Below are 18,905 nucleotides of genomic sequence, written 5' to 3' on the forward strand. Positions count from 1 at the left end.
GAGCCCTTTCTTACACTCCAGGGTCTTACGCAATGCGTAGGTGAGAGAAAGGCTCGTGGGTTCAGGTAATGTCGCATGCCACTAACAGAGATTCAGCTGTCCAACGAACAGGCAAACACTATGCGTTCAGTGAACTTGGCTGAACCTGATAAGAAACACCATGCCGTCGAGCACCTGTAGGCTCTGTGGTGAACTTGATAGCTGTTAGACTTCTAGTCTCATTGTTGAGGCTGTTCAATCCTTGTGGGATCCTAGGCATTGCATAGGTGAGAGAAATCCTTTGTATCCATTCAGGTCATGTGGGCGGCCATCAACAGAAAAGCAGCTATCCCTTGAACAGGCAAACACTATGTGGTCCGTGAACTTGGATGAACCTGATAAGAAACACCATGCCGTCGAGCACCTGTAGGCTCTGTGGTGAACTTGATAGCTGTTAGACTTCTAGTCTCATTGTTGAGGCTGTTCAATCCTTGTGGGATCCTAGGCATTGCATAGGTGAGAGAAATCCTTTGTATCCATTCAGGTCATGTGGGCGGCCATCAACAGAAAAGCAGCTATCCCTTGAACAGGCAAACACTATGTGGTCCGTGAACTTGGATGAGCCTGAGAAGAAACACCATGCCGGAAAGCATCTGAAGGCTCTGTGGTAAAATGGATAGCCCATTAGACTTCCAGGCTCGTAGTTGAGGCTATTCATTCCTTGTGGGTTCTTTGCTCCTAGGCATTGCATTGGTGAGAGAAAATGCTTTTGCGTTCGGGTCCTGTCTGGCCTGTGCTGCATGCTGATTTCAGTTGCCAGAAACGCAGAAACGCAGCTGTCTAATGAACGGGCAAGCACTAGGTTGTCCAGGAATTTGGATGAAGCTGAGAAGACACAGCACTCCAGGAGGCAGCTTCCGGCTCTGTGGCGCAATGGATAGCGCGTTGGACTTCTAGGCCCGTCGGCGTGGCCATTCAAAGGTTGTGGGTTCGAGTCCCACCAGAGTCGTTTGATTTGAAGGTTAGCTGTGCCTGTAAGCAGTTCTGTTGTTGATGGGTGTGCCAAGGCTCTGGCCAGAGATAAGAGAGTATCGGCAACCTGCTGTGGAATGGCTGCTGATCCATACATGTTTGTGATTGCTTGCTCACAGGTCCAGGATCCAAGCCAGCCTCACATCACTTGTAGTAGGAGCATTCGGACATGCGTGCCTTCGCAGGATCAATAAATAGTCAGTGGTTTTAAGCAAATCACAGGTGCTTAAGCGTGGTCTGTGGCGCTGTGGCTTAGTTGGTAAACGCGCCTGTCTTGTAAACAGGAGATCCTGGGTTCAAATCCCAGCAGTGCCTGTGGCGGTGTGGAAACTATGCCTTCCATCTCTTTGCTGAAAGTAGATGTGACCTGCTACGTCTTCAGATTAGCTCAAGAACAGTACGTTGCCAGAAGAACTGTACTTGCCTGCCTGCATTGTGCCAAGTGTAAAGTTTGGTGGAGGTGGCATCATGGTGTGGATTTGTTTTTCAGGGCTTGGCCCCTTAGTTCCAGTGAAAGGAAGACGTAAATGCTTCACCATACCAAGGCATTTTGGACAATTTCATGCTCCCAACTTTGTTGGAACAGTTTTGGCATTGGCTCTTCCTGTTCCAACATGACTGCGCACCAGTGCACAAAGCAAGGTCCATAAAGACATGGATGAGCGAGTTTGGTGTGGAGGAACTGGACTGGCCTGCACAGAGTCCTGACGCCAACCCGAACGAACACCTTTGGGATGAATTAGAGTGGATACTGCGAGCCAGGCCTTCTCATCCAACATCAGTGCCTGACCTCAAAAATGCGCTTCTAGAGGAATGGTCAAAGATTCCCATAAACACACTTCTAAACCTTGTGGAAAGCCTTCCCAGAAGACTTGAAGCTGTTATATCTTCAAAGGACGGGACAACTCCATATTAAACCCTACGGGTTAAGAATGGGACGCCATTAAAGTTTGTGTGCATGTAAAGTCAGATGTCCCAATACTTTTGGCAATATAGCGTATGTTTGTGATTGCTCATAGGTCCAGATCCAAGTTAGCCTCATAAGAATAGTAGTAGAAGCATTCGGACATGCATGCCTCTGCAGGATCAGCATTTGTTCAGGATGATTAGGCTAGCTGTTTTGAATCTGACATTAAAGAATTTGCATCCAATAAATGGTCGAACGGATGTTCTGCCTGCTCCTTGTATTTTGCATGTGCCTCAAGTCAGCCGACAGGTGAGGCTATGCACATGGCAGGCACTAGTGCGGCTGAGGGACCGGCCCATGGCGCTGTGGCTTAGTTGGTTAAAGCGCCTGTCTAGTAAACAGGAGATCCTGGGTCCGAATCCCAGCAGTGCCTGACTTGTATGTTGGTGCAGAAGCTGTGCCATCGAGCCCTTTCTTACACTCCAGGGTCTTACGCAATGCGTAGGTGAGAGAAAGGCTCGTGGGTTCAGGTAATGTCGCATGCCACTAACAGAGATTCAGCTGTCCAACGAACAGGCAAACACTATGCGTTCAGTGAACTTGGCTGAACCTGATAAGAAACACCATGCCGTCGAGCACCTGTAGGCTCTGTGGTGAACTTGATAGCTGTTAGACTTCTAGTCTCATTGTTGAGGCTGTTCAATCCTTGTGGGATCCTAGGCATTGCATAGGTGAGAGAAATCCTTTGTATCCATTCAGGTCATGTGGGCGGCCATCAACAGAAAAGCAGCTATCCCTTGAACAGGCAAACACTATGTGGTCCGTGAACTTGGATGAGCCTGAGAAGAAACACCATGCCGGAAAGCATCTGAAGGCTCTGTGGTAAAATGGATAGCCCATTAGACTTCCAGGCTCGTAGTTGAGGCTATTCATTCCTTGTGGGTTCTTTGCTCCTAGGCATTGCATTGGTGAGAGAAAATGCTTTTGCGTTCGGGTCCTGTCTGGCCTGTGCTGCATGCTGATTTCAGTTGCCAGAAACGCAGAAACGCAGCTGTCTAATGAACGGGCAAGCACTAGGTTGTCCAGGAATTTGGATGAAGCTGAGAAGACACAGCACTCCAGGAGGCAGCTTCCGGCTCTGTGGCGCAATGGATAGCGCGTTGGACTTCTAGGCCCGTCGGCGTGGCCATTCAAAGGTTGTGGGTTCGAGTCCCACCAGAGTCGTTTGATTTGAAGGTTAGCTGTGCCTGTAAGCAGTTCTGTTGTTGATGGGTGTGCCAAGGCTCTGGCCAGAGATAAGAGAGTATCGGCAACCTGCTGTGGAATGGCTGCTGATCCATACATGTTTGTGATTGCTTGCTCACAGGTCCAGGATCCAAGCCAGCCTCACATCACTTGTAGTAGGAGCATTCGGACATGCGTGCCTTCGCAGGATCAATAAATAGTCAGTGGTTTTAAGCAAATCACAGGTGCTTAAGCGTGGTCTGTGGCGCTGTGGCTTAGTTGGTAAACGCGCCTGTCTTGTAAACAGGAGATCCTGGGTTCAAATCCCAGCAGTGCCTGTGGCGGTGTGGAAACTATGCCTTCCATCTCTTTGCTGAAAGTAGATGTGACCTGCTACGTCTTCAGATTAGCTCAAGAACAGTACGTTGCCAGAAGAACTGTACTTGCCTGCCCGCATTGTGCCAAGTGTAAAGTTTGGTGGAGGTGGCATCATGGTGTGGGTTTGTTTTTCAGGGCTTGGCCCCTTAGTTCCAGTGAAAGGAAGACGTAAATGCTTCACCATACCAAGGCATTTTGGACAATTTCATGCTCCCAACTTTGTTGGAACAGTTTTGGCATTGGCTCTTCCTGTTCCAACATGACTGCGCACCAGTGCACAAAGCAAGGTCCATAAAGACATGGATGAGCGAGTTTGGTGTGGAGGAACTGGACTGGCCTGCACAGAGTCCTGACGCCAACCCGAACGAACACCTTTGGGATGAATTAGAGTGGATACTGCGAGCCAGGCCTTCTCATCCAACATCAGTGCCTGACCTCAAAAATGCGCTTCTAGAGGAATGGTCAAAGATTCCCATAAACACACTTCTAAACCTTGTGGAAAGCCTTCCCAGAAGACTTGAAGCTGTTATATCTTCAAAGGACGGGACAACTCCATATTAAACCCTACGGGTTAAGAATGGGACGCCATTAAAGTTTGTGTGCATGTAAAGTCAGATGTCCCAATACTTTTGGCAATATAGCGTATGTTTGTGATTGCTCATAGGTCCAGATCCAAGTTAGCCTCATAAGAATAGTAGTAGAAGCATTCGGACATGCATGCCTCTGCAGGATCAGCATTTGTTCAGGATGATTAGGCTAGCTGTTTTGAATCTGACATTAAAGAATTTGCATCCAATAAATGGTCGAACGGATGTTCTGCCTGCTCCTTGTATTTTGCATGTGCCTCAAGTCAGCCGACAGGTGAGGCTATGCACATGGCAGGCACTAGTGCGGCTGAGAGAACGGCCCGTGGCGCTGTGGCTTAGTTGGTTAAAGCGCCTGTCTAGTAAACAGGAGATCCTGGGTCCGAATCCCAGCAGTGCCTGACTTGTATGTTGGTGCAGAAGCTGTGCCATCGAGCCCTTTCTTACACTCCAGGGTCTTACGCAATGCGTAGGTGAGAGAAAGGCTCGTGGGTTCAGGAAATGTCGCATGCCACTAACAGAGATTCAGCTGTCCAACGAACAGGCAAACACTATGCGTTCAGTGAACTTGGCTGAACCTGATAAGAAACACCATGCCGTCGAGCACCTGTAGGCTCTGTGGTGAACTTGATAGCTGTTAGACTTCTAGTCTCATTGTTGAGGCTGTTCAATCCTTGTGGGATCCTAGGCATTGCATAGGTGAGAGAAATCCTTTGTATCCATTCAGGTCATGTGGGCGGCCATCAACAGAAAAGCAGCTATCCCTTGAACAGGCAAACACTATGTGGTCCGTGAACTTGGATGAGCCTGAGAAGAAACACCATGCCGGAAAGCATCTGAAGGCTCTGTGGTAAAATGGATAGCCCATTAGACTTCCAGGCTCGTAGTTGAGGCTATTCATTCCTTGTGGGTTCTTTGCTCCTAGGCATTGCATTGGTGAGAGAAAATGCTTTTGCTTTCGGGTCCTGTCTGGCCTGTGCTGCATGCTGATTTCAGTTGCCAGAAACGCAGAAACGCAGCTGTCTAATGAACGGGCAAGCACTAGGTTGTCCAGGAATTTGGATGAAGCTGAGAAGACACAGCACTCCAGGAGGCAGCTTCCGGCTCTGTGGCGCAATGGATAGCGCGTTGGACTTCTAGGCCCGTCGGCGTGGCCATTCAAAGGTTGTGGGTTCGAGTCCCACCAGAGTCGTTTGATTTGAAGGTTAGCTGTGCCTGTAAGCAGTTCTGTTGTTGATGGGTGTGCCAAGGCTCTGGCCAGAGATAAGAGAGTATCGGCAACCTGCTGTGGAATGGCTGCTGATCCATACATGTTTGTGATTGCTTGCTCACAGGTCCAGGATCCAAGCCAGCCTCACATCACTTGTAGTAGGAGCATTCGGACATGCGTGCCTTCGCAGGATCAATAAATAGTCAGTGGTTTTAAGCAAATCACAGGTGCTTAAGCGTGGTCTGTGGCGCTGTGGCTTAGTTGGTAAACGCGCCTGTCTTGTAAACAGGAGATCCTGGGTTCAAATCCCAGCAGTGCCTGTGGCGGTGTGGAAACTATGCCTTCCATCTCTTTGCTGAAAGTAGATGTGACCTGCTACGTCTTCAGATTAGCTCAAGAACAATACGTTGCCAGAAGAACTGTACTTGCCTGCCCGCATTGTGCCAAGTGTAAAGTTTGGTGGAGGAGGCATCATGGTGTGGGTTTGTTTTTCAGGGCTTGGCCCCTTAGTTCCAGTGAAAGGAAGACGTAAATGCTTCACCATACCAAAGCATTTTGGACAATTTCATGCTCCCAACTTTGTTGGAACAGTTTTGGCATTGGCTCTTCCTGTTCCAACATGACTGCGCACCAGTGCACAAAGCAGGGTCCATAAAGACATGGATGAGCGAGTTTGGTGTGGAGGAACTGGACTGGCCTGCACAGAGTCCTGACGCCAACCCGAACGAACACCTTTGGGATGAATTAGAGTGGATACTGCGAGCCAGGCCTTCTCATCACATCAGTGCCTGACCTCAAAAATGCGCTTCTAGAGGAATGGTCAAAGATTCCCATAAACACACTTCTAAACCTTGTGGAAAGCCTTCCCAGAAGACTTGAAGCTGTTATATCTTCAAAGGACGGGACAACTCCATATTAAACCCTACGGGTTAAGAATGGGACGCCATTAAAGTTTGTGTGCATGTAAAGTCAGATGTCCCAATACTTTTGGCAATATAGCGTATGTTTGTGATTGCTCATAGGTCCAGATCCAAGTTAGCCTCATAAGAATAGTAGTAGAAGCATTCGGACATGCATGCCTCTGCAGGATCAGCATTTGTTCAGGATGATTAGGCTAGCTGTTTTGAATCTGACATTAAAGAATTTGCATCCAATAAATGGTCGAACGGATGTTCTGCCTGCTCCTTGTATTTTGCATGTGCCTCAAGTCAGCCGACAGGTGAGGCTATGCACATGGCAGGCACTAGTGCGGCTGAGGGACCGGCCCGTGGCGCTGTGGCTTAGTTGGTTAAAGCGCCTGTCTAGTAAACAGGAGATCCTGGGTCCGAATCCCAGCAGTGCCTGACTTGTATGTTGGTGCAGAAGCTGTGCCATCGAGCCCTTTCTTACACTCCAGGGTCTTACGCAATGCGTAGGTGAGAGAAAGGCTCGTGGGTTCAGGTAATGTCGCATGCCACTAACAGAGATTCAGCTGTCCAACGAACAGGCAAACACTATGCGTTCAGTGAACTTGGCTGAACCTGATAAGAAACACCATGCCGTCGAGCACCTGTAGGCTCTGTGGTGAACTTGATAGCTGTTAGACTTCTAGTCTCATTGTTGAGGCTGTTCAATCCTTGTGGGATCCTAGGCATTGCATAGGTGAGAGAAATCCTTTGTATCCATTCAGGTCATGTGGGCGGCCATCAACAGAAAAGCAGCTATCCCTTGAACAGGCAAACACTATGTGGTCCGTGAACTTGGATGAGCCTGAGAAGAAACACCATGCCGGAAAGCATCTGAAGGCTCTGTGGTAAAATGGATAGCCCATTAGACTTCCAGGCTCGTAGTTGAGGCTATTCATTCCTTGTGGGTTCTTTGCTCCTAGGCATTGCATTGGTGAGAGAAAATGCTTTTGCGTTCGGGTCCTGTCTGGCCTGTGCTGCATGCTGATTTCAGTTGCCAGAAACGCAGAAACGCAGCTGTCTAATGAACGGGCAAGCACTAGGTTGTCCAGGAATTTGGATGAAGCTGAGAAGACACAGCACTCCAGGAGGCAGCTTCCGGCTCTGTGGCGCAATGGATAGCGCGTTGGACTTCTAGGCCCGTCGGCGTGGCCATTCAAAGGTTGTGGGTTCGAGTCCCACCAGAGTCGTTTGATTTGAAGGTTAGCTGTGCCTGTAAGCAGTTCTGTTGTTGATGGGTGTGCCAAGGCTCTGGCCAGAGATAAGAGAGTATCGGCAACCTGCTGTGGAATGGCTGCTGATCCATACATGTTTGTGATTGCTTGCTCACAGGTCCAGGATCCAAGCCAGCCTCACATCACTTGTAGTAGGAGCATTCGGACATGCGTGCCTTCGCAGGATCAATAAATAGTCAGTGGTTTTAAGCAAATCACAGGTGCTTAAGCGTGGTCTGTGGCGCTGTGGCTTAGTTGGTAAACGCGCCTGTCTTGTAAACAGGAGATCCTGGGTTCAAATCCCAGCAGTGCCTGTGGCGGTGTGGAAACTATGCCTTCCATCTCTTTGCTGAAAGTAGATGTGACCTGCTACGTCTTCAGATTAGCTCAAGAACAATACGTTGCCAGAAGAACTGTACTTGCCTGCCCGCATTGTGCCAAGTGTAAAGTTTGGTGGAGGTGGCATCATGGTGTGGGTTTGTTTTTCAGGGCTTGGCCCCTTAGTTCCAGTGAAAGGAAGACGTAAATGCTTCACCATACCAAGGCATTTTGGACAATTTCATGCTCCCAACTTTGTTGGAACAGTTTTGGCATTGGCTCTTCCTGTTCCAACATGACTGCGCACCAGTGCACAAAGCAGGGTCCATAAAGACATGGATGAGCGAGTTTGGTGTGGAGGAACTGGACTGGCCTGCACAGAGTCCTGACGCCAACCCGAACGAACACCTTTGGGATGAATTAGAGTGGATACTGCGAGCCAGGCCTTCTCATCACATCAGTGCCTGACCTCAAAAATGCGCTTCTAGAGGAATGGTCAAAGATTCCCATAAACACACTTCTAAACCTTGTGGAAAGCCTTCCCAGAAGACTTGAAGCTGTTATATCTTCAAAGGACGGGACAACTCCATATTAAACCCTACGGGTTAAGAATGGGACGCCATTAAAGTTTGTGTGCATGTAAAGTCAGATGTCCCAATACTTTTGGCAATATAGCGTATGTTTGTGATTGCTCATAGGTCCAGATCCAAGTTAGCCTCATAAGAATAGTAGTAGAAGCATTCGGACATGCATGCCTCTGCAGGATCAGCATTTGTTCAGGATGATTAGGCTAGCTGTTTTGAATCTGACATTAAAGAATTTGCATCCAATAAATGGTCGAACGGATGTTCTGCCTGCTCCTTGTATTTTGCATGTGCCTCAAGTCAGCCGACAGGTGAGGCTATGCACATGGCAGGCACTAGTGCGGCTGAGGGACCGGCCCGTGGCGCTGTGGCTTAGTTGGTTAAAGCGCCTGTCTAGTAAACAGGAGATCCTGGGTCCGAATCCCAGCAGTGCCTGACTTGTATGTTGGTGCAGAAGCTGTGCCATCGAGCCCTTTCTTACACTCCAGGGTCTTACGCAATGCCTAGGTGAGAGAAAGGCTCGTGGGTTCAGGTAATGTCGCATGCCACTAACAGAGATTCAGCTGTCCAACGAACAGGCAAACACTATGCGTTCAGTGAACTTGGCTGAACCTGATAAGAAACACCATGCCGTCGAGCACCTGTAGGCTCTGTGGTGAACTTGATAGCTGTTAGACTTCTAGTCTCATTGTTGAGGCTGTTCAATCCTTGTGGGATCCTAGGCATTGCATAGGTGAAAGAAATCCTTTGTATCCATTCAGGTCATGTGGGCGGCCATCAACAGAAAAGCAGCTATCCCTTGAACAGGCAAACACTATGTGGTCCGTGAACTTGGATGAGCCTGAGAAGAAACACCATGCCGGAAAGCATCTGAAGGCTCTGTGGTAAAATGGATAGCCCATTAGACTTCCAGGCTCGTAGTTGAGGCTATTCATTCCTTGTGGGTTCTTTGCTCCTAGGCATTGCATTGGTGAGAGAAAATGCTTTTGCGTTCGGGTCCTGTCTGGCCTGTGCTGCATGCTGATTTCAGTTGCCAGAAACGCAGAAACGCAGCTGTCTAATGAACGGGCAAGCACTAGGTTGTCCAGGAATTTGGATGAAGCTGAGAAGACACAGCACTCCAGGAGGCAGCTTCCGGCTCTGTGGCGCAATGGATAGCGCGTTGGACTTCTAGGCCCGTCGGCGTGGCCATTCAAAGGTTGTGGGTTCGAGTCCCACCAGAGTCGTTTGATTTGAAGGTTAGCTGTGCCTGTAAGCAGTTCTGTTGTTGATGGGTGTGCCAAGGCTCTGGCCAGAGATAAGAGAGTATCGGCAACCTGCTGTGGAATGGCTGCTGATCCATACATGTTTGTGATTGCTTGCTCACAGGTCCAGGATCCAAGCCAGCCTCACATCACTTGTAGTAGGAGCATTCGGACATGCGTGCCTTCGCAGGATCAATAAATAGTCAGTGGTTTTAAGCAAATCACAGGTGCTTAAGCGTGGTCTGTGGCGCTGTGGCTTAGTTGGTAAACGCGCCTGTCTTGTAAACAGGAGATCCTGGGTTCAAATCCCAGCAGTGCCTGTGGCGGTGTGGAAACTATGCCTTCCATCTCTTTGCTGAAAGTAGATGTGACCTGCTACGTCTTCAGATTAGCTCAAGAACAGTATGTTGCCAGAAGAACTGTACTTGCCTGCCTGCATTGTGCCAAGTGTAAAGTTTGGTGGAGGTGGCATCATGGTGTGGGTTTGTTTTTCAGGGCTTGGCCTCATTGGTCTAGGGGTATGATTCTCGCTTTGGGTGTGAGAGGTCCTATTGCAATTTGAACAAAAAATAGGTGATTCAGAACTTACCCGACAGACTGCTATCAGGTTGCAGATGTAACCTGGTGACTTCCACTTCACACAACTTCCCGTCACAGTTAAACAGCACAGCTTGACCTTCATCAAGTCAAGCAAAAGAGACATGCTTTTACCTGGATCAAAATCTGCAGTGAGTGATCTTATTGCATGGCGCTAAGATGTGCAGACACCAACAAATGCCAGCACAAACGTGTGCCAAAAACAAATTCACTCTACAAAAAAATAGAAGGTGCAGCAGGTAAGCAAAGGTTTCAGTAGTGATAGAGATTAAGTCAGAGCAAACCAGCACAGCTCTACCTTCAACAAGTCAAACAAAAGAGACATGCTTTTACTTGGAGCAAAGTCTGCAGTGATTTATCGTACTGCAAGGCCCTAGGTATCCTCTGAAAACATCCTCTGAAAATTAGTGCCCCAACCTTGAGCCTATCTATCCCTAGTCCTTGGATTGAAGTCTGTTACAGGACACCATGCTGAAAGACACATTCACACCTGGCAATGGCAACCTAGCCAACTCAGCTCCTCGGCGTGTCTTGGGGCCATGGATAGAACATGCAAAGCTGCATGTAGCGAGTAATCTGTGGCTCAGAATCGAAGCAGGGATGCTGAAGGTAGATCAAAGCACTACATATCTACTTGACTAATTAGCTGCAATAGCTCATTAGTGTGTGTACTATCTAATGCAAATTTGAACAAAAAATAGGTGATTCAGAACTTACCCGACAGACTGCTATCAGGTTGCAGATGTAACCTGGTGACTTCCACTTCACACAACTTCCCATCACAGTTAAACAGCACAGCTAGACCTCCTTCATCAAGTCAAGCAAAAGAGACATGCTTTTATCTGGATCAAAATCTGCAGTGAGTGATCTTATTGCATGGCGCTAAGATGTGCAGATACCAACAAATGCCAGCCCAAACGTGTGCCAAAAACAAATTCACTGTACACAAAAATAGAAAGTGCAGCAGGTAAGCAAAGGTTTCAGTAGTGATAGAGATTAAGTCAGAGCAAACCAGCACAGCTCTACCTTCAACAAGTCAAACAAAAGAGACATGCTTTTACTTGGAGCAAAGTCTGCAGTGATTTATCTTATTGCATGCCCCTAGGTTGTGCACTCACTAGGAAATTCAAGCATAAACATATGCCACATGTGATGCACTGTATAAAAACATAGAAAGGGGCAGCAGGTAAACAAAGGTTCAGTAGTGATAGAGATTAAGTCAGAGCAAACCAGCACAGCTCTACCTTCAACAATTCAAACAAAAGAGACATGCTTTCACTTGGAGCAAAGTCTGCAGTGATTTATCATACTGCAAGGCCCTAGGTATCCTCTGAAAACATCCTCTGAAAATTAGTGCCCCACCCTTGAGCCTATCTATCCCTAGTCCTTGGATTGAAGTCTGTTACAGGACACCATGCTGAAAGACACATTCACACCTGGCATTGGCAACCTAGCCAACTCAGCTCCTCGGCGTGTCTTGGGGCCATGGATAGAACATGCAAAGCTGCATGTAGCGAGTAATCTGTGGCTCAGAATCGAAGCAGGGATGCTGAAGGTAGATCAAAGCACTACATATTGTGGAATAAAAATCTATTGTACTCACTACTAAAATCTGACTCCAGCTCCACACTGACCCGACAGCTCAGTCTAAGTGAGACTCATAGTTAGTAAGGCCTCAAAACTAAATAAGCCAATCAAGCAGACTAGATGAATGCAGATAAGAGATTTTATTTTGTAATCAGCGCTGACACAAGAATTGAGATGCTCACGCATGAACATCCCAACAACCTCTCCACGGGGAACTCCAACTACATGCAACGCGTCACTGGTTCTTTGCCTAGACAATCCCACCCATCTGTCTTGTTTTTAGACCTTTTAGATTCTTTTTTACACCATTATCTTTGAATTTACAACTTTTTGAATACCATTATAATTAAACTTTCCTGAATCATTATATTAAAAATTGGGCGTTTCCGCCCCCACCAGTGGGATTGTCTTCGGCCTCACTCTCGCCAATACCTCATTCTTCTTCAGGAGACAGCATGGGTAAGTTCTCAGTTCTCCAGGGGCCAACACCCTTTCTTTTATTAACCTCTACACCTCACGGATTTTCTGATTTATCCGCTGTCTTCTATGTATGTACTCTAGATATTTCGGCTGGTACCACCATTGCCATCCAGCACCGACTCCGTTTACTTCATGATGACATCACTACCGCTCAAGGTACCAGTGGAGCGAAGATTGACCATAACAATCTAGGGTGCGTCTCTGCCATTGATTGGTCCAAGTTTGGAAAGCCTGGTACCGCAGAGAAAGCCTGCCAGACTGACATCATCGATACAACTATTTGTTCTTCAAAGCCCTTGCAGCCTGTGTGCAAGGCCCGTGACAGGCCAACATGCCGTGTTAAACCTTATATTGTTCTTAAGCTCAAACGACCTAACGAATAAACCTTACCTGAGAACTCACTCCTGCTGTCCCCCTGATTATTTCACACATACCTCATACATATACTCTCATTTACAAAATTATCTCCCACAATATCTACTTGACTAATTAGCTGCAATAGCTCATTAGTGTGTGTACTATCTATTGCAAATTTGAACAAAAAATAGGTGATTCAGAACTTACCCGACAGACTGCTATCAGGTTGCAGATGTAACCTGGTGACTTCCACTTCACACAACTTCCCATCACAGTTAAACAGCACAGCTAGACCTTCATCAAGTCAAGCAAAAGAGACATGCTTTTACCTGGATCAAAATCTGCAGTGAGTGATCTTATTGCATGGCGCTAAGATGTGCAGATACCAACAAATGCCAGCACAAACGTGTGCCAAAAACAAATTCACTGTACAAAAAAATAGAAAGTGCAGCAGGTAGTGATAGAGATTAAGTCAGTAGTGATAGAGATTAAGTCAGAGCAAACCAGCACAGCTCTACCTTCAAGAAGTCAAACAAAAGAGACATGCTTTTACTTGGAGCAAAGTCTGCAGTGATTTATCTTATTGCATGCCCCTAGGTTGTGCACTCACTAGGAAATTCAAGCATAAACATATGCCACATGTGATGCACTGTATAAAAACATAGAAAGGGGCAGCAGGTAAACAAAGGTTCACTAGTGATAGAGATAAAGGGGCACATCGATGCTAGTCTTTTTAACACAGAGGCCACTTTTCTGTGAAGGCAAGTTCCAGGAAGGACAAATCAATTGCAACCCGGATCCGGTGAAAAAACACAGAGGACCTTGCAGACAGATGAGGAGGACAAAGGAAACTCAGAGATCCTGCCACTGAATATTGACATCCTTTCCTATCCAACAGAATGGACTTAGTGAAATTATTGCAGCAAAAGTGAATTGAAAAGTTTAGCACGAGCGTATAGAACAAGAGGTTCGTCTGCAGGGTAGAGATAAATTGTATAAGCGCATCAGCCTTCTAAGCAAGGGCGTTCTGGCTCGTTGGTCTAGGGGTATGATTCTCGCTTTGGGTGCGAGAGGTCCCGGGTTCAAATCCCGGACGAGCCCTCCTATTCCTGTTAACTTGTCCTTCTGGAATGCAGAACTTGTGGCTTTTACTCCTCGTGTCAACTGAAATTCACGACATCTTTGGCCCAAGCTAAGACCTGCTTAAGTGTTTCACACTTGACTGCTGGGTCAAGTGGTCCAAAAAGGTTCAAAACCCAGAGGATCCCTTGCTTTGTGGTTAACATGACTTTGTGTAAGCGACCTCCGTTTGCTCCGACCCCAGTCAAAAGGAACGGGAAGGCCTTAAAGTTGTACAGTACAGTGAATGTCTGTCAGTGCAGCACAAGCCCTAGTCAGCGCTATCGTGTACAAACGTGTGCCAAAAACAAATTCACTGTACAAAAAAATAGAAAGTGCAGCAGGTAAGCAAAGGTTCAGTAGTGATAGAGATTAAGTCAGAGCAAACCAGCACAGCTCTAGCTTCAACAAGTCCCACAGGATCCCTTGCTTTGTGGTTAATTTGACTTTGTGTAAGCGACCTCCGTTTGCTCCGACCCCAGTGTCAAAAGGAACGGGAAGGCCTTAAAGTTGTACAGTACAGTGAATGTCTGTCAGTGCAGCGTCCAACCTTGAGCCTATCTATCCCTAGTCCTTGGATTGAAGTCTGTTACAGGACACCATGCTGAAAGACACATTCACACCTGGCAATGGCAACCTAGCCAACTCAGCTCCTCGGCGTGTCTTGGGGCCATGGATAGAACATGCAAAGCTGCATGTAGCGAGTAATCTGTGGCTCAGAATCGAAGCAGGGATGCTGAAGGTAGATCAAAGCACTACATATCTACTTGACTAATTAGCTGCAATAGCTCATTAGTGTGTGTACTATCTATTGCAATTTGAACAAAAAATAGGTGATTCAGAACTTACCCGACAGACTGCTATCAGGTTGCAGATGTAACCTGGTGACTTCCACTTCACACAACTTCCCGTCACAGTTAAACAGCACAGCTTGACCTTCATCAAGTCAAGCAAAAGAGACATGCTTTTACCTGGATCAAAATCTGCAGTGAGTGATCTTATTGCATGGCGCTAAGATGTGCAGATACCAACAAATGCCAGCACAAACGTGTGCCAAAAACAAATTCACTGTACAAAAAAATAGAAAGTGCAGCAGGTAAGCAAAGGTTCAGTAGTGATAGAGATTAAGTCAGAGCAAACCAGCACAGCTCTACCTTCAACAAGTCAAACAAAAGAGACATGCTTTTACTTGGAGCAAGGTCTGCAGTGATTTATCTTATTGCATGCCCCTAGGTTGTGCACTCACTAGGAAATTCAAGCATAAACATATCCCACATGTGATGCACTGTATAAAAACATAGAAAGGGGCAGCAGGTAAACAAAGGTTCAGTAGTGATCGAGATAAAGGGGCACATCGATGCTAGTCTTTTTAACACAGAGGCCACTTTTCTGTGAAGGCAAGTTCCAGGAAGGACAAATCAATTGCAACCTGGATCCGGTGAAAAAACACAGAGGACCTTGCAGACGGATGAGGAGGACAAAGGAAACTCAGAGATCCTGCCACTGAATATTGACATCCTTTCCTATCCAACAGAATGGACTTAGTGAAATTATTGCAGCAAAAGTGAATTGAAAAGTTTAGCACGAGCGTATAGCACAAGAGGTTCGTTTGCAGGGTAGAGATAAGTTGTATAAGCACATCGGCCCCCCCCTCCCTAAGTAGGGATGTTCGGGCTTGTTGGTCTAGGGGTATGTTTCTCTCTTTGGGTGCGAGAGGTCCCGGGTTCAAATCCCGGACGAGCCCTCCTTTTCCTGTTAACTTGTCCTTCTGGAATGCAGAACTTGTGGCTTTTACTCCTCATGTCAACTGAAATTCACGACATCTTTGGCCCAAGCTAAGACCTGCTTAAGTGTTTCACACATGGCTGCTGGGTCCTCAAGTGGTCCAAAAAGGTTCAAAACCCACAGGATCCCTTGCTTTGTGGTTAATTTGACTTTGTGTAAGCGACCTCCGTTTGCTCCGACCCCAGTGTCAAAAGGAACAGGAAGGCCTTAAAGTTGTACAGTACAGTGAATGTCTGTCAGTGCAGCGCAAGTCCTAATCAGCGCTATCTGGCTCGTTGGTCTAGGGGTATGATTCTCGCTTAGGGTGCGAGAGGTCCTGGGTTCAAATCCCGGACGAGCCCTGGTTTTAGACTGCCTGGCTCAAAATTAATGGAAACGTTGGTGTGCAGGCTGCTTGGACATTGTCGATAGGAGGTTCAAATCCCAAGACATATTCCACCAAATATCCTCTGAAAATTAGTGCCCCAACCTTGAGCCTATCTATCCCTAGTCCTTGGATTGAAGTCTGTTACAGGACACCATGCTGAAAGACACATTCACACCTGGCAATGGCAACCTAGCCAACTCAGCTCCTCGGCGTATCTTGGGGCCATGGATAGAACATGCAAAGCTGCATGTAGCGAGTAATCTGTGGCTCAGAATCGAAGCAGGGATGCTGAAGGTAGATCAAATCACTACATATCTACTTGACTAATTAGCTGCAATAGCTCATTAGTGTGTGTACTATCTATTGCAAATTTGAACAAAAAATAGGTGATTCAGAACTTACCCGACAGACTGCTATCAGGTTGCAGATGTAACCTGGTGACTTCCACTTCACACAACTTCCCATCACAGTTAAACAGCACAGCTAGACCTCCTTCATCAAGTCAAGCAAAAGAGACATGCTTTTATCTGGATCAAAATCTGCAGTGAGTGATCTTATTGCATGGCGCTAAGATGTGCAGATACCAACAAATGCCAGCCCAAACGTGTGCCAAAAACAAATTCACTGTACACAAAAATAGAAAGTGCAGCAGGTAAGCAAAGGTTTCAGTAGTGATAGAGATTAAGTCAGAGCAAACCAGCACAGCTCTACCTTCAACAAGTCAAACAAAAGAGACATGCTTTTACTTGGAGCAAAGTCTGCAGTGATTTATCTTATTGCATGCCCCTAGGTTGTGCACTCACTAGGAAATTCAAGCATAAACATATGCCACATGTGATGCACTGTATAAAAACATAGACAGGGGCAGCAGGTAAACAAAGGTTCAGTAGTGATAGAGATTAAGTCAGAGCAAACCAGCACAGCTCTACCTTCAACAAGTCAAACAAAAGAGACATGCTTTTACTTGGAGCAAAGTCTGCAGTGATTTATCGTACTGCAAGGCCCTAGGTATCCTCTGAAAACATCCTCTGAAAATTAGTGCCCCAACCTTGAGCCTATCTATCCCTAGTCCTTGGATTGAAGTCTGTTACAGGACACCATGCTGAAAGACACATTCACACCTGGCAATGGCAACCTAGCCAACTCAGCTCCTCGGCGTGTCTTGGGGCCATGGATAGAACATGCAAAGCTGCATGTAGCGAGTAATGGAAACTTTAATAAGTAACATAGATGAATAAGTATGCCTTTAGGAACTTTGGTGTGTGTGTGTGGCAAGGAAGATGTTAACCAGGTGGCTGTCAGTACCAGGAGCGACTCTACTCATTGAATGCAAGAACATTGTACATCTTGTCTTTCTATATGCTATAGCTCCTTTTATGGAAGTGAGATGTACCATTCTACAAGAGTTTCGTGCTGTTGGTCACATATACATTTGGTTTAGGATGCAGCTAAATGTTCTATATAAGTGGGACCCATGAAAGAGGGCTTTGCCTCTCCGCTCTGTCATTTTATTTCACTGTGTTTGATATGCCTTTTGCCACGGCAAAATAAAAATTCCTTTTTATCTCTTTGCTTTAACTTGCACCATTGTGTCTGTGTGTAATTTGTCAATTATTTCAAGTCAGAGTGCAGACTTGCCACCACATTTCTGAAGGTCCCACCGAGATCCCTCGTCTGAGTGCCAGTCTCGTGGTTGATCCCTGATCGGTCTGGTCCAGACCAACCCGAAGACGGTTACTTCGTCAAACCAATTGACTACTGGTGGGGAGAGATCTGGACAATCAAGAGACTGCCCCAGTGAAGGGATCTGGAATTAGGTGGTAAGATTTTAATTTATTTAAACTCTCGCTCTTTCCATCTTCAGACAATCGGCTTCAGGTAGGCAGAATTTAAGCTTGGATTCTGGCCAATTGTTCTGGGAACCGGTAAAGTTACATAAATAGTTCTGGGAACTAATTATATACTATGGTAGTATATATTGATGTTGCAACTACTTTCAGAGGGAGGACCGCTTCTTGTGTATCACCCATGGGGATCAAATGACATAGAAGACGCACAGAAACAACTCCCAGATCCAAGAGAAGTGGGAGGTCGGAAGTTCGGTAATGAACTAGTCTGATTTTGCCGAGAATTCAGACCCACAGCCCATGAATTGCGACGCCTCATGATGAGAGAACTCAGCGTTGATGTGTCGCGCATGCATTTTGACTAGCCAGAGAGAAATATTCAGATGCGTCATGTAAACTGGAATAATGCCGATAATGTTGAATACAGAGAATTAGTAATGCGCCTGACTGATGCTCTTAACCAAGCTTTTCCAGTAAGAATGGACATGACAAAAATCTCTATGTGCAGACAAGAAGAAAAAGAAACAGTCTCCAGATATCTTGCACGATTAATAGAAGTGCATGATGCTCACAGTGGCCTCGACCGCCCAGCAGACTTGGCCACAGTGGATATTACACCCTATGAGGCACACTTGAGAAATAGTTTCATGAATGGATTAAAAGAGGACATTGCAAGAAACGTCAAACAAACGTGCCTTACTTGGGACACTGGAAAGTTATCTCTGATTGAACAACATGCTGTGCATGCAGAAAAGTTGTGGAATACTGAAAGACAAAAAGGGAAAGAAAAAAGAACAGAGATGAAACATCGTCTCATTATGGTTCAATTATCTGAGGCTCAAGGAGATGTTTACAGGGGGAGGGGCCATGGCCATGGCAGAGGTAGAGGTCAAAGACGGGGCACATTGCGGGGAGAAGAGAAAACAGAAACATGAGGTTTGGTTTGGTCAGGGACAGGTGAGCAGCCAGGGAAGGGTAAGTCTGATCTTTTTGTGCAATGCAATGAAGAAAAGCTTAAGCTAATGTGGGAGATAATTTTGTAATTGAGGATATATGTATGAGGTGTGTGTTTGATGTTGTGTGAAATAATCAGGGGACAGCAGGAGTAAGTTCTCACGTAAGGTTTATTCGTTAGATCATTTGAGCTT

At 46.5% G+C, this 18,905-nt stretch overlaps 16 non-coding genes across 16 annotated transcripts; all 16 read left to right on the forward strand.

Annotated features, from left to right (window-relative positions):
• The first annotated feature begins 898 nt into the window (after nucleotides 1-898).
• Nucleotides 899-988, forward strand: trnar-ucu (transfer RNA arginine (anticodon UCU)). The gene is given in 2 exon segments: nucleotides 899-935; nucleotides 953-988. It is a non-coding gene; the product is annotated as a tRNA-Arg (tRNA).
• A 264-nt stretch (nucleotides 989-1,252) lies between these two features.
• On the forward strand, nucleotides 1,253-1,326 carry trnat-ugu (transfer RNA threonine (anticodon UGU)). Its single transcript has one exon. It is a non-coding gene; the product is annotated as a tRNA-Thr (tRNA).
• A 951-nt stretch (nucleotides 1,327-2,277) lies between these two features.
• trnat-agu (transfer RNA threonine (anticodon AGU)) lies at nucleotides 2,278-2,351 on the forward strand. Its single transcript has one exon. It is a non-coding gene; the product is annotated as a tRNA-Thr (tRNA).
• Nucleotides 2,352-3,052: 701 nt separating this feature from the next.
• trnar-ucu (transfer RNA arginine (anticodon UCU)) lies at nucleotides 3,053-3,142 on the forward strand. Its single transcript is given in 2 exon segments — nucleotides 3,053-3,089; nucleotides 3,107-3,142. It is a non-coding gene; the product is annotated as a tRNA-Arg (tRNA).
• Nucleotides 3,143-3,406: 264 nt separating this feature from the next.
• Nucleotides 3,407-3,480, forward strand: trnat-ugu (transfer RNA threonine (anticodon UGU)). The gene has a single exon. It is a non-coding gene; the product is annotated as a tRNA-Thr (tRNA).
• A 951-nt stretch (nucleotides 3,481-4,431) lies between these two features.
• On the forward strand, nucleotides 4,432-4,505 carry trnat-agu (transfer RNA threonine (anticodon AGU)). The gene has a single exon. It is a non-coding gene; the product is annotated as a tRNA-Thr (tRNA).
• A 701-nt stretch (nucleotides 4,506-5,206) lies between these two features.
• Nucleotides 5,207-5,296, forward strand: trnar-ucu (transfer RNA arginine (anticodon UCU)). The gene is given in 2 exon segments: nucleotides 5,207-5,243; nucleotides 5,261-5,296. It is a non-coding gene; the product is annotated as a tRNA-Arg (tRNA).
• A 264-nt stretch (nucleotides 5,297-5,560) lies between these two features.
• On the forward strand, nucleotides 5,561-5,634 carry trnat-ugu (transfer RNA threonine (anticodon UGU)). The gene has a single exon. It is a non-coding gene; the product is annotated as a tRNA-Thr (tRNA).
• A 949-nt stretch (nucleotides 5,635-6,583) lies between these two features.
• Nucleotides 6,584-6,657, forward strand: trnat-agu (transfer RNA threonine (anticodon AGU)). Its single transcript has one exon. It is a non-coding gene; the product is annotated as a tRNA-Thr (tRNA).
• A 701-nt stretch (nucleotides 6,658-7,358) lies between these two features.
• On the forward strand, nucleotides 7,359-7,448 carry trnar-ucu (transfer RNA arginine (anticodon UCU)). Its single transcript is given in 2 exon segments — nucleotides 7,359-7,395; nucleotides 7,413-7,448. It is a non-coding gene; the product is annotated as a tRNA-Arg (tRNA).
• A 264-nt stretch (nucleotides 7,449-7,712) lies between these two features.
• On the forward strand, nucleotides 7,713-7,786 carry trnat-ugu (transfer RNA threonine (anticodon UGU)). Its single transcript has one exon. It is a non-coding gene; the product is annotated as a tRNA-Thr (tRNA).
• Nucleotides 7,787-8,735: 949 nt separating this feature from the next.
• trnat-agu (transfer RNA threonine (anticodon AGU)) lies at nucleotides 8,736-8,809 on the forward strand. Its single transcript has one exon. It is a non-coding gene; the product is annotated as a tRNA-Thr (tRNA).
• Nucleotides 8,810-9,510: 701 nt separating this feature from the next.
• Nucleotides 9,511-9,600, forward strand: trnar-ucu (transfer RNA arginine (anticodon UCU)). The gene is given in 2 exon segments: nucleotides 9,511-9,547; nucleotides 9,565-9,600. It is a non-coding gene; the product is annotated as a tRNA-Arg (tRNA).
• A 264-nt stretch (nucleotides 9,601-9,864) lies between these two features.
• trnat-ugu (transfer RNA threonine (anticodon UGU)) lies at nucleotides 9,865-9,938 on the forward strand. The gene has a single exon. It is a non-coding gene; the product is annotated as a tRNA-Thr (tRNA).
• Nucleotides 9,939-13,668: 3,730 nt separating this feature from the next.
• Nucleotides 13,669-13,740, forward strand: trnap-ugg (transfer RNA proline (anticodon UGG)). The gene has a single exon. It is a non-coding gene; the product is annotated as a tRNA-Pro (tRNA).
• A 2,072-nt stretch (nucleotides 13,741-15,812) lies between these two features.
• trnap-agg (transfer RNA proline (anticodon AGG)) lies at nucleotides 15,813-15,884 on the forward strand. The gene has a single exon. It is a non-coding gene; the product is annotated as a tRNA-Pro (tRNA).
• The last annotated feature ends 3,021 nt before the right edge of the window (nucleotides 15,885-18,905 follow it).

This window comes from Hemibagrus wyckioides, linkage group LG06 (assembly GCF_019097595.1).
Source record: "Hemibagrus wyckioides isolate EC202008001 linkage group LG06, SWU_Hwy_1.0, whole genome shotgun sequence".
Classification (NCBI taxonomy): domain Eukaryota; kingdom Metazoa; phylum Chordata; class Actinopteri; order Siluriformes; family Bagridae; genus Hemibagrus; species Hemibagrus wyckioides.